Raw genomic sequence first — 12,674 nt, 5'->3', positions numbered from 1 at the left:
TGTGAAAATAGGTTTTTTATTTTTTATTTCTTTCCCCCTATGCCTGGTTCTGGGAAAATGAAACATAGGGATGACAATAACGTATCTCTGCCAGATTCGGGTGCTTTAGCTTTCCAAGTTGGCAGATACTTAACATCAAGGAAAGACTTTCTAGCTAAAGAGGAAGGACAACTATAAAGAGATCAAAGTAAATGGGCATTGGCTTTTTTGGAGGACAGGAAAATCATTTTGAAATTGGAGCTAATTGATGGTATTGAATGCGGAGAAATTACCTGCATATTTTCTGAAGTATATTCTGAGAAACACTACTACTGTCCATAGAATCTCAGTGAATGAAGAATAGAAAATTGGGTGGATGGGGTTTCCATTTTTGTCACGGATAATTCTTCAAGCTCTGAGGAGCTGACGACTTCATATAGTTTCTTTCTTTTGGGGGTAGGGGAGAAGGGGGAGGAGTTGTTTGTCAAGTAGAATAACATGGAAATATCAGGAAAATATCCAGACAGTACTTGAGGTAAGGACTGTCCTAGAAGGATTCACTCTTTATATCTCACACTTACCCTTCCATCTTCTTTTTTATTCCAAATGGGTCCAGAATTGGAACTTCAGCCCCTCATCATGCAAGGAAAAATGGGCGGGGGTGCGAGCGTGGGTGCAAGATCAGGCTTCAGAAAAGAGAGGTGTAGTAGATACCTTTTACCAGGAAGAGTTGGGGAGTGGGGAAGTTGAAGTAAAGGTGATTTTAAAAAAGAAAGAGAGAAGTAAAGGAAAAATTTTAAAAAGAAGAAGAAGAAGAACCTGGGTCAAGATAAGAAAAGCCGTGGAAGTAATTTCTGGAAAGATTCTTACCTTCATAGAATTGGAAGACAATCCCCACCCCCACTCAAAGAAAAATACTGGCAAGCCATTTCATTTCAAGAGCTGCTTACAAAAACAGAAAATAGCCAGCTGCATCTTTTACTTGAGACAGAGCTTACCCAGAAAATATTTGAAACCGTAGACTTTTCATTTTTCGGAGTTCTTGGTGCAATTAATATTTGTTGATTTTTTTTTTTCTTTTACTTGAATCGTTCTTGAATCTGTGTGGCCCTAAGCACTTTTTCATGGAGTCACAGCTCAGAGAGCAGAAGGATTAATCCAAGATCATATGTACAGATAGTCAGTGGTGGGACCAAAGCTACCAACTCCTATGATGTCACTGACACAATGTACCCATGTCTTTTCCCCAGCAAGTCCTTGTGAAGTGTGGTTACAACTTTTACCCAGGGTTCTGTTCTTTTTGATGCCAGGTTCCCAGTGATCATGAATAAGGAATTATGAGATGTTAGCGAGACATCTTTACATTTGCATACTTATGCATGGCTTGGTATTTTAATTTAGTCTTTGGGTTTTCAGTTGATTGAGTTTTCAAATCAATCAGGGTACATGTCTCCAAAATATGACAGGAAGTTTTAGAATGAATTGTTTTATTATTAATAGAAAAACAAAATTTCCAACTACTTTGTTGGCAACACTGGGAATTTAACAGTGTAAAATTTGGAGAGTAAATGTCTAGGAAATACCAAGACAAATTAATTCAATTTATACAATTCCCTGGTGTACGTGCATGTGAAATCATGATGGAAAGGTAGAAGATAATAGCGATTTTATAAGAAGTATATATTTTCCTATTCAAAGTCGGAAATTAACATATAGTAGTTCCTCATGTATTGGAAGATGTATAACTATATTTTTATGTGGGGGAAAAAAACACGTTATTTCACTCACACCAAGTTGAATATTTTACTAACACAGCCTTACAATCAGTTTTTATAACATTTGGACCATGTTGCATTTGTAAAATGTCACTACTGGTTATATGCAGATCTCACACACAGATGACTGAATTCTGTTCAAGTGCCCAAAAGTTTCAGAAGCCTTTGATTTTCCTGCCTATACACATTTTGAAAAGGTTCACTTTCTTCACATATCACCCAAAACTAGGCAAACAGAAGAAAGAGATTGAACTTAAAACGTAAGAATTAGTTTTTGGATTGGGCCTGAATAAGTGACTAATCCATGTAGCTACCTGGTAAAAAAAAAAAATTTTTTTTTCTTTAAAAAACAGTCACAGATAGTGCTAACATGCAGGAGAAGAAAAAAGAGCCATGTAATAAGAAACATTACTTACATTTGAAACTATTTTAACTTATGTATAGGTTTAGCATATCCTACAAGGCATTTCCTATAAAGAAGTATTACACTTGGGGGGCCAAAATTTTTCTCTGTGACATTGGAAAACCTCATTACCTTGGACTTGTCTTGATTTAGAATTGATAATTACTCTAATGGGGCTGGTACTAGCTCCAGAAATCCTTTTGCTCATTGTAAAGATAATCAAGTGGATGTTAAATTCTTAAATCTAAGCAGATAAAAAAGGAGAGAAGTATTGGAAGGCAAGAAGTGAAATGTCTGATATTGGTTGTGTTGATGTCGAATTATATGGAATTTCCCCTTATTTTCCCTAGCTTTATATAATGTATTTGTGTTATTTTATAATGAAAATACACATTTAGTAAACAAAATACCCAGAACTTTTTGGGTATTTTAAGTATCTTAGAACTGTCCAGTTACCTGCAAACAATTGAAATAATTCATTGAAAATTATTTGGATCTCTCACTGCAGTTTTTCTTACTCTACCTCATAAGGTTGAAAATGTTATAATGATTTTCATCAAAACAAATGATAAACGCACTTACTTTCTTCCCAGTGGATGTTAGTTTCAGAAGAACTCTGTAAACCCACATGAAACATGTTTTGAAAGGGTGCTACCATCTTAGCCATAATTGAACACGTTTCAAGGATCTAGACATAAGTATTATCTTGGACCTCTTTTTTTTTTTAAGATTTTATTTATTTATTTATTTGAGAGAGAGAGAATGAGAGACAGAGAACACGAGAGGGAAGAGGGCAGAGGGGGAAGCAGACCCCCAGCCGAGCAGGGAGCCCGATGTGGGACTCGATCCCGGGACTCCAGGATCATGACCTGAGCCGAAGGCAGTCGCTTAACCAACTGAGCCACCCAGGCGCCCCTATCTTGGACCTCTTAAGTGTAAGTTCTGTTAAGTCACAATAGTGATTTGGGATCATTTAAAATATGTACTTCAAGGGGCGCCTGGGTGGCTCAGTTGGTTAAGCGACTGCCTTCGGCTCAGGTCAAGATCCTGGAGTCCCGGGATCAAGTCCCGCATCGGGCTCCCTGCTCGGCAGGGAGTCTGCTTCTCCCTCTGACCCTCCCCCCTCTCATGTGCTCTCTCTCATTCTCTCTCTCTCAAATAAATAAATAAAAAATCTTTAAAAAAATAAAAAATAAATAAATAAAATATGTACTTCAATACAGAAGTGGGTGTTATTGAAGTAATGGAGAGCCTAGGGCAGTGCAGTACACCTAGTTTATAATAGCACCTGCCCTTGTGGTTTTGTGACTTTATTAAATCATAGTACTTTCAACCCTTACTTTCTTATTTCTACAGTCTTCTGGAGTATTTTTTAAAATAGTGAAATATTACTAGATGCATATATATTTTTGAGCCTCCTCAAATGTTATTTGGTATGAAGATACTTCTAACTGAATAGCTAACTAACTAACTTACTAACTAGATTTATTAATTTATGATGGGGATTTTGTTCTTGAGGATATCGTAATTTTTTGTATAGTGAAGCCTGTCGATCTTTTATCAGTATATGTTTGGTGTCATGTTTAGATGGGTCTCCTTCACTTCAGAACTATAAGACTACTGATCTAATTTTCTTTTAATATTTTATATGTTTCATAATTAGATCTTTATCCATTTCAAATTTATTTTTAGTAATTTGTAATGCGGGAGTTCAAGTTTGTTTTTTAAGCAGTTATCCAGTTATCTCTTCCTCATTGTTTGACTAATATATCCTTTCTAAACTTATTCATACCACTTGTATTTTACACATTTCCGTATTTTCATTATTATCTTGATTGGTGTGTCTGTTAATTCTATATTGGTGGAGCCTATCTAAGTTGGGTTTTAATCTAGCACTATCACTACAATAGACGAGTGAATGAAATGGCCGTCTTGAAAACCCAAGCTAAAGAAAATGCAAGCCTATTTTGAGCCAGTTATTCCCAAACAGCTTTCGTACTGAGTTTGGTTGGATGGTTTCTTCATTTCTTGCTTTTCTTTGATTTTAGGTAGATACTTGTTCTCTTAAAACTAGTATTTGGGAAAGACATTTGTTTCTGAAATATGTCCAGACTGGCAACCATAAACTTTGGGTCACAATGATACTTCCCTTGGCTATGTTTTGGGTGAAGCATGGGCTTGTCACAGACTCACAGTGGTGGCTCTATTTACTTATCATTTTGAAGTGCTGGTTCTGCAAATTTAAAAGTTGAAAAACCATCAAGCTACGTGCAGAAGCTATAAGAGAAGTAAAGTTTATGGTGTCAATTTTTAGGTTATGTAAATATTTCTGAGATTTATTTCAAGAAAATTGTAAATAAAAGTGACAACAAATAACCCTTTGGATATGCCTTTACTTCCAAGAGACAGAATATGTACCTGGGCGTCTAGAATAGCTTGAGTTATTAAGTGGCAATGATTGTTTATTTTATATTTTAGACATTATGAAGCAAAGTTATTTATTCCTTGACTGGTGTCCTGATTCTTAGAATGAAATGGATTGATACTTTCTTTTGTACAAGGTTTCTTCTTAGAACCCTGTGCTTGCTTCAGATTCTCTAAGGAGTTTGGAATGTGATTAGCTCTGCCTGCTGTATCCCAGGACTGCTTCCCTTCGGTGGGGCTGCTGAATGAACTCTCTTACGTAGACATTATTCTCAGTTCCACTGAGGAAAAGGGATTTGCATTCCATACCTGACTTCTATTACATGACTAAAGGCAATTAACTACAAAAGAATATACAAATAGACCAATAGAACAATGTGGAGTCCACACATAGATACATAATGACACCCCTCACTGTCACCAAAGGCAGCCAGCAGAAAGGTTTAATAATTCTTGAAAGAAAAAAAAAAAATTCTTGAAAGAGCTTACAATTCTCTAGAGCTATTCTAGAAGAGAGAAAAAATGGAAAACCTACCAAGTCATTCCAAGAGAACATTATCATCTTAATCACTAACTGGTGAAAGGACAGTTTATATTTATTATAAGAAAATACGCAAAGAGAAAACATTCTTGTAGACTAGAGTCACGTGTGAGAAATTTTAAATAAAACACCAACTAGTGAAATGTAACAGTACATTGAAAATTCTTGCATCCTGAATATTTAGTGTATATCCCAGGAATACAAGTAATGGTCAGCCTTAAGCAACTTGTTAATATAATCAATGGATTCATGGTGAAAAAATGATTGTGTATATAAATGCTGAAAAATTTTAACATTCAGCAGTGCTTCCATTAAAAATCTCCTAGTGAGCTAATAGAAGTGAACTTAATGAAGTTGATAGGTGTATTTTCCAGAAACAAGTGTATACATTTATAATCATATAACATTTTTTTATAATTTTTTTATTCTTATGTTAATCCCCATACATTACATCATTAGTTTTAGATATAGTGTTCCATGATTCATTGTTTGTGCATAACACCCAGTGCTCCATGCAGAACGTGCCCTCCTCAATACCCATCACCAGGCTAACCCATCCTCCCACCCCCCTCCCCTCTAGAACCCTCAGTTTGTTTCTCAGAGTCCATCGTCTCTCATGGTTCATCCAACCCTCTGATTTCCTCCCCTTCATTCTTCCCCTCCCGCTATCTTCTTCTTCTTTTTTTTCCTTAATATATATTGCATTATTTGTTTCAGAGGTACAGATCTGAGAATCAACAGTCTTGCACAATTCACAGCGCTTACCAGAGCACATACCCTCCCCAGTGTCTATCACCCAGCCACCCCATCCCTCCCAACCCCCACTCCAGCAACCCTCAGTTTGTTTCCTGAGATTAAGAATTCCTCATATCAGTGAGGTCATATGATACATGTCTTTCTCTGTTTGACTTATTTCGCTCAGCATAATACCCTCCAGTTCCATCCACGTCGTTGCAAATGGCAAGATCTCATTCCTTTTGATGGCTGCATAATATTCCATTGTATATATATACCACATCTTCTTTATCCATTCATCTGTCGATGGACATCTTGGCTCTTTCCAGTTTGGGTATTGTACTACTGGGTATTTACCCCAAAGATACAGAAGTAGGGATCCAAAAGGGTACGTGCACCCCGATGTTTATAGCAGCAATGTCCACAATAGCCAAACTATACATATAACATTTTTTTTTAATTTTTTCTTTTTTCTTTTTTTTTTTTTTTTAAAGATTTTATTTATTTATTTGAGAGAGAGAGAATGAGAGAGAGAGAAAGCACATGAGAGGGGGGAGGGTCAGAGGGAGAAGCAGACTCCCTGACAAGCAGGGAGCCTGATGCGGGACTCGATCCAGGGACTCCAAGATCATGACCTGAGCCGAAGGCAGTCGCTTAACCAACTGAGCCACCCAGGCGCCCTTTAATTTTTTATTTTTTAAGTAGGCTCCATGCCCAGTATGAAGCCCAGTGTGGAGCTTGAACTCATGACCCTGAGATCAAGACCTGAGCTGAGATCAAGAGTCAGAAGCTTAACTGACTGAGCCACCGAGGCACCCCTAATTTTAATATTTTTATATATTTATATACATCTATTTTTTAAATTTTATTTTATTATGTTAATCACTATACATTACGTCATTAGTTTTTGATGTAGGGTTCCATGATTCATTGTTTGCGTATAACACCCAGTGCTCCATTCAGTACGTGCCCTCTTTAATACCAGGCTAACCCATCCCCCCCACCCCCCTCCCCTCTAGAACCCTCAGTTTGTTTCTCAGAGTCCATAGTCTCTCACGGTTTGTCTCCTCCTCTGATTTCCACCCCCTTCATTTTTCCCTTCCTGCTATCTTCTTCTTTTTTTTTTTTAACATATAATGTATTATTTGTTTCAGGGGTATAGGTCTGTGATTCATCAGTGTTACACAATTCACAGCACTCACCATAGCACATACCCTCCCCAATGTCTATCACCCAGCCACCCCATCCCTCCCACCCCCCACCACTCCAGCAACCCTCAGTTTGTTTCCTGAGATTAAGAATTCCTCATATCAGTGAGGTCATATGATACATGTCTTTCTCTGATTGACTACTTTGCTCAGCATAATACCCTCTCATTCCATCCACATCATTGCAAATGGCAAGATCTCATTCCTTTTGATGGTTGCATAATATCCCATTATATATATATACACCACATCTTCTTTATCCATTCATCTGTTGATGGACATCTTGGCTCTTTCCATAGTTTGGCTATTATGGACATTGCTGCTGTAAACATCAGGGTGCATGTACCCCTTCGGATCCCTATGTTTGTATCTTTGGGGTAAATACCCAGTAGTGCAATTGCTGGGTCGTATGGTAGCTCTCTTTTCAACTTTTTGAGGAACCTCCATACTGTTTTCCAGAGTGGCTGCACCAGCTTGCATTCCCACCAACTGTAAACAGACAGGAATTTTCTAATCTTTTGGATACCGATTTCTAGGTTTGGACTACTGTGAAGAGAATATAATGTGCATAATTTCATTTTTTAATATTGTTGAGACTTGCTTTATGGACCAGTAGGTGGTTAATCTTGGGAAATGGTACACTTGTGCTTGGAAAGAAAGTGCATTTTGTAGTTGTTAGGTGCAGTTAGTTGATCAGGTAAATTTTGTTAGTTATATTGTTCAAATATTTTGCTTCTGTTCTGATTTCTTTTGTCTTTTTATAGCTACAGTTACTGATAAATGTATTTTAAAATCTCCCATTGGGATTATGAATTCATACATTTCATATTTTATGGACCTCTGATTTGATGTCACATTTACAGATCGTATATACCCATTTTCCCTTTGAATTCTGTAATTTTTGCTCAGTATATTTCAAGGCTACATTAAGTGCAAATAAGTTATTGTATCCAGTCAAGTTTTTCACTTTTTCTCTAGTAGTAATTTTTTCTTTAAATATTATTCTTATAATAATAATTCAACTATACCAGTTTTCTTTTGGCTAATGGTTGCAGGGTATATCGAGTTTTCCTTTCAAAGTTTCTATACTTTTGGATTTATTTATTTATTTATTTATTTAATAGTTTTAGATTTTAAATCTTTCTCCTGTAATAAGAAATTGTTGCATTTTTTTTTCTTTTTAAAACCCATTTAGACAATTTCTTTTGTTTGGAGCATTTAGTTTATTTACATATAATCACCATTATCAATGTTAACAGTGATATGATGAGTTTGTATCTGTCATGTTATTATTATCTATTTTCACTCTTTTTCTTTTACATTTTCCTCTTTTCATACTATCCTTTGCTTTGATTATTTTTATTCCAATTGTCCTTTATAATTAGTATCCTTTTATTTTTTTCAATAATTGCCTTACAGCCTGTGTACTTTATTAGATTAGTATAAATTTATACTTTTACATTTTCCCAGAAAATATAAGGACTTGAGAACACTACAATTCTGTTCTACTCTTCTCTTTCTGTCCTTTTGGTTTATATCTTTTAATCACATCTGTTACTATTATTTGTTATTATTATGGCCTTATACAGATCATATTCTTTTAGATTTATCCTTTTAATGATGCTGTGTCTCATAATGCTATAGTCTGGATCCCCTTTGGGTGATTATCTATTTTCTGTTCTTCTTCTCATTTTATGATCTTATTGACCTCTAATTTCACAGCTTTGATTATTTATATTGTGTGCTGGATATAGTATATAAAATTGTAGAGACCATTTGAATCCCAGTTTCCTGTATCTTTCATGAAAGAAATTTGAGTTTGCTTTTGGCTAGAGGCAAGAAGGACGATCAGTCCTTCTTTTTAGTAGGGATCGCCTTATTTCAAGTAGGAATTGAAAATTATTTGGGGGCTTTGGTCCCTTGGCTGTCTAAGTTTATTTCTGTTCATGCTCAAACCTAGAATGAAGCTTTCTCGGTCCCTAACTCAAAGGATGGGGTTTTATTGGCCACCTGACCTTGTTTGGTCGGCCCTGAACTGTATAGTCTTCAGTCTCTCTGCTGAGCTTCTCAGCCTCCCAGATTCCTTTTGTCAAGTAGGCAGAGACTTCCCAGAGTAAAAATGGCGCCAAATGCCTAGTTCACCTTTCTGTATTTCTTTATTCTTCTAGATCTTGGCCCTGTTAATTCCTAACTGCCTGTTCAGCTCGGCAATATCGTTTAGCAGATTTAAAATCTATGTTGTCCAGGTGGTTCTCAACATGAGCATCACTTCACCTTACCTAGTTGAGTTTTAGAGGAAATGATCTTTCTCAAATTCTGGTCTTATTACTGGAAAGTTACAGAGTTTAAATTTTAAAAATAAGGGAGGGGAGAGGTTTTAAAGAAATAAAGTGATCATTTCCTCTAAATGATAGAATGGCCAGAATTTATGTCTGGCCAAACTATGATTCAAATATAGGGTAATGATTAAAAAAATATTCCTAGCTATTGAAGCCTTCAAAATTTTACCACATAAATACCCACTCATAAAACAGTCTTGAATTAAATACTTAAGAAAGGGAAAAATAAACACAAGTGCTGCAGAAGATGTATGAAGCAAAACATTACCCCATCTTCTGGATGTTAGCACTTTTGTTTAATCTTGTTTATCTTTTAATATTGTTTACACATTATCTGTTTCTTTTTCCTTCACTTTTTTTCTTCTTGGAGAATGTGCAATTTTATCTTTAAATTGCTCATTTTAAATTTTGGTGCACCTGTTCTAATTTTAGACTTTGTTGAAAAAAGTCAAAACAAAACTGTCTAATCCAGTTTATGGTTTTTATTTCAAGATAGTTGTTCCCTCAAATGTCTTAGCTCTTAGATCTTTAACCCCTTTTTCTCCTGGGCTCCTTTTCCACTCTGGCAGGCAATGTGTGTGTAGGAAGCTGGGGGCTTATTTTCAACTAGATGAGCAGAGTCAGGGAGGTGTCGAATGTGCCCAAGGGGAGAACCTGGCCTTTGAAAATGACTTTCAATCGGCCCTTACCCCACAGAACTACTCAGGTTAGGGCTGCATCCTTAGCTACATCAGACAGAAGCAGAGTTAGAAGAAAAGACTTGTGTTAAGTGGGCCTTGTCAGCCCTGGGGATTTGAAGAAGACACAATGGGGAAGGAACGGCCATGGCCAGTCTTCCCCTTTATTTTCTTGACTCCTCCGTAACACGGGACTCATTCTTCCTGATTTTTCTCCTCCTGACATCTGCACTAGTACTAGTGGTCTGAATTGTTACTGTAGAAACAAGTACTACTTCTCCCGAGGCAATGGTGCAGGGAAAGCAAGAAAAAATGCTAACAAGTCCCGTTTTATCCTTCCATAGCTGTGCTGGGTCACCTCTGCTCCAAACGCAGAGCCACAACTTCAGATAAACCAGTTAATACAACCACCCCATCCTCCCACCCACCTCTGCCCTCCACAAGGCTTTTTTTTTTTTTTTTTTTAAAGAGTATTTATTTATTTGAGACAGAGCGAACGAGAGAGAGCACACGAGAGGGGGGAGGGTCAGAGGGAGAAGCAGACCCCCCGCCGAGCAGGGAGCCCGATGCGGGACTCGATCCCGGGACTCCGGGATCATGACCTGAGCCGAAGGCAGTCGCTTAACCGACTGAGCCACCCAGGCGCCCCCCTCCACAAGGCTTTTAAATGTTTTCTCCCCAAACTGAATTTCCTCTATATTTTTCTGCAGTTTGCCTCAAGTACAAGAGCCAATATAACCTTGCCAGTTCACCTTCTAGGTGGGATGTTTTTGTCTCACGTTACCTCGTTTCCAATCAGTATTCCTTTTTCTTCAGCTTTTCCTTTCACACTTTTCTTTCTCCTTAATTTCTTCTGACATATTCACCATGCCTTTTTTTATTCCCTCACGAAGGCTCCCTGCTTTAGTTTCCAGTATGTGATCCTCTCTTAACCAGTTCTGTCTGTGCTGAGCTCCTCGTGTATCTTGGTATAGGTCTGTTCCCCATGCGTTATTCTTCCCTTTCCTTCTGTCCCAGAGTTCGCCAGCTCCCATTTCATTCTTTACTTTTTTTCTTGACTCTCATTCAGTAACTATTGATCCCGAATTTCTAAGACACCTTTCTCTTACAAGATTAATGCATGTTTTGCCCCCCAAAATCAACTTGGCTGAGGCCCTTAGAGGTAAAATCTAAATTTAGTTTAGCATCTCTAGTGCTTTAATACGTATTAAAATGTTTAATGTTTAATAGATGAGTGATACAGATTCATTGAAAACACACACACAAAATGAATTAATGCAAAGAAAGAATGTCTAGTAGGGAAGAAATAAGAGATGGCCTTTTGAATAAATATCATATAAATAATCATTTTCCTTAAGTTTTATCTGGTTTCTAAGCCATTTTCTCCCATCCGTAATACCTACTACTGATTCATTCTGTCAAGTATCTATAAATGGAGAAAGTGATTTGCACTTTCAGACTTTCTGGATATCTCAAACTCATATTCATACTCTTTTATGTAATTTTTTTTTTTTTGTCGTGGCTGGGGATTCTTTTCTAAGAGAGACACACAAAATGTATATTATGATAGACACAATAAAACAGACCTTTGGATGTGGTTAAGAAATCCCTACCGTCAGAGGTATCACAACACATCAGCCGCTGGGGAGGACTGGTTCTTTTGCCTCCTAACTCTGATATGCATTGACTGTCAGATTTTTTTTTTTTAGTGCTTATGCTAGTTAATGTATGGTGTTCGGCCCAACTGCCCATTGTGCTGTACTCTGTGGAACAGTTGATCTTGAAAGATGTCATTTTTTTCCCCTCATTTTCTGACTAGTTTGATTACGTCAGTGTTGATTTATTTTGCACTTTTGACAATCCAGAATTTTTAAAGGACTGATCACATCTCAGAAACTTTAAATTAATGAATTGGATGCTGTAAGTAGAGGGAAATAATCATATCTAAATCTCTGTATTTTCTTTTCTTTGCCCCCCCTCGTCTTTTCTTTTTTCTCCTTTCCTTCCTCCCAAAGCTCTATTTCCTCCACCTTAAATACAAATGTGCAAAGAGATGCACAATTAAAAGAGCTAATTAGAATTTTTTCACTTAGGACCGCTTGTGGTGCGTGCTCTATTTCCAAGGCAGGACTCTTGTGCTCACCTGAACCTATTTAGGATGGATTAGGACCAGCGAAATGAGGTCGATCAGCACTGTGACCTCCTCCAATTTAGTTGGTGGTTTTAGGCCTGTTGTAATTTGACTCTGTATCCAATTGCATCTTCTGTGTAACTTCATCTTCCCATCAAGGGAGAATCATTAACTAAACTTAAGAAACATTCTGGTGCGGGCGCCTGAGTGGCGTTAAGCATCTGACTTCAGCTCAGGTCATGATCTCAGTGGGTTAAGCATCTGACTTCAGCTCAGGTCATGATCTCAGGGTCCTGGGATCGAGCCCAAGTTGGTCTGCACTCAGGGGAGAGTCTCCCTGTCCTTCTCTCTCTCCCTCTGTCCCTCCCACCACTCATGCTCACTCTCTCTCTCAAATAAATAAATGAAATTTTAACACAAACAAACAAAAAACACTTTGGTGGGTTAGTGACTGACCAAATC

General features: G+C 37.3%; 1 pseudogene; it reads right to left on the bottom strand.

The window, feature by feature from the left end:
• Positions 1 to 12,674, bottom strand: part of LOC110572652 — a 108,971-nt pseudogene that overhangs the window by 56,900 nt on the left and 39,397 nt on the right.

The sequence above is a fragment of the Neomonachus schauinslandi genome, chromosome 13 (assembly GCF_002201575.2).
Source record: "Neomonachus schauinslandi chromosome 13, ASM220157v2, whole genome shotgun sequence".
NCBI lineage: Eukaryota > Metazoa > Chordata > Mammalia > Carnivora > Phocidae > Neomonachus > Neomonachus schauinslandi.
This window is presented reverse-complemented; position numbering and strand designations above follow the sequence as displayed.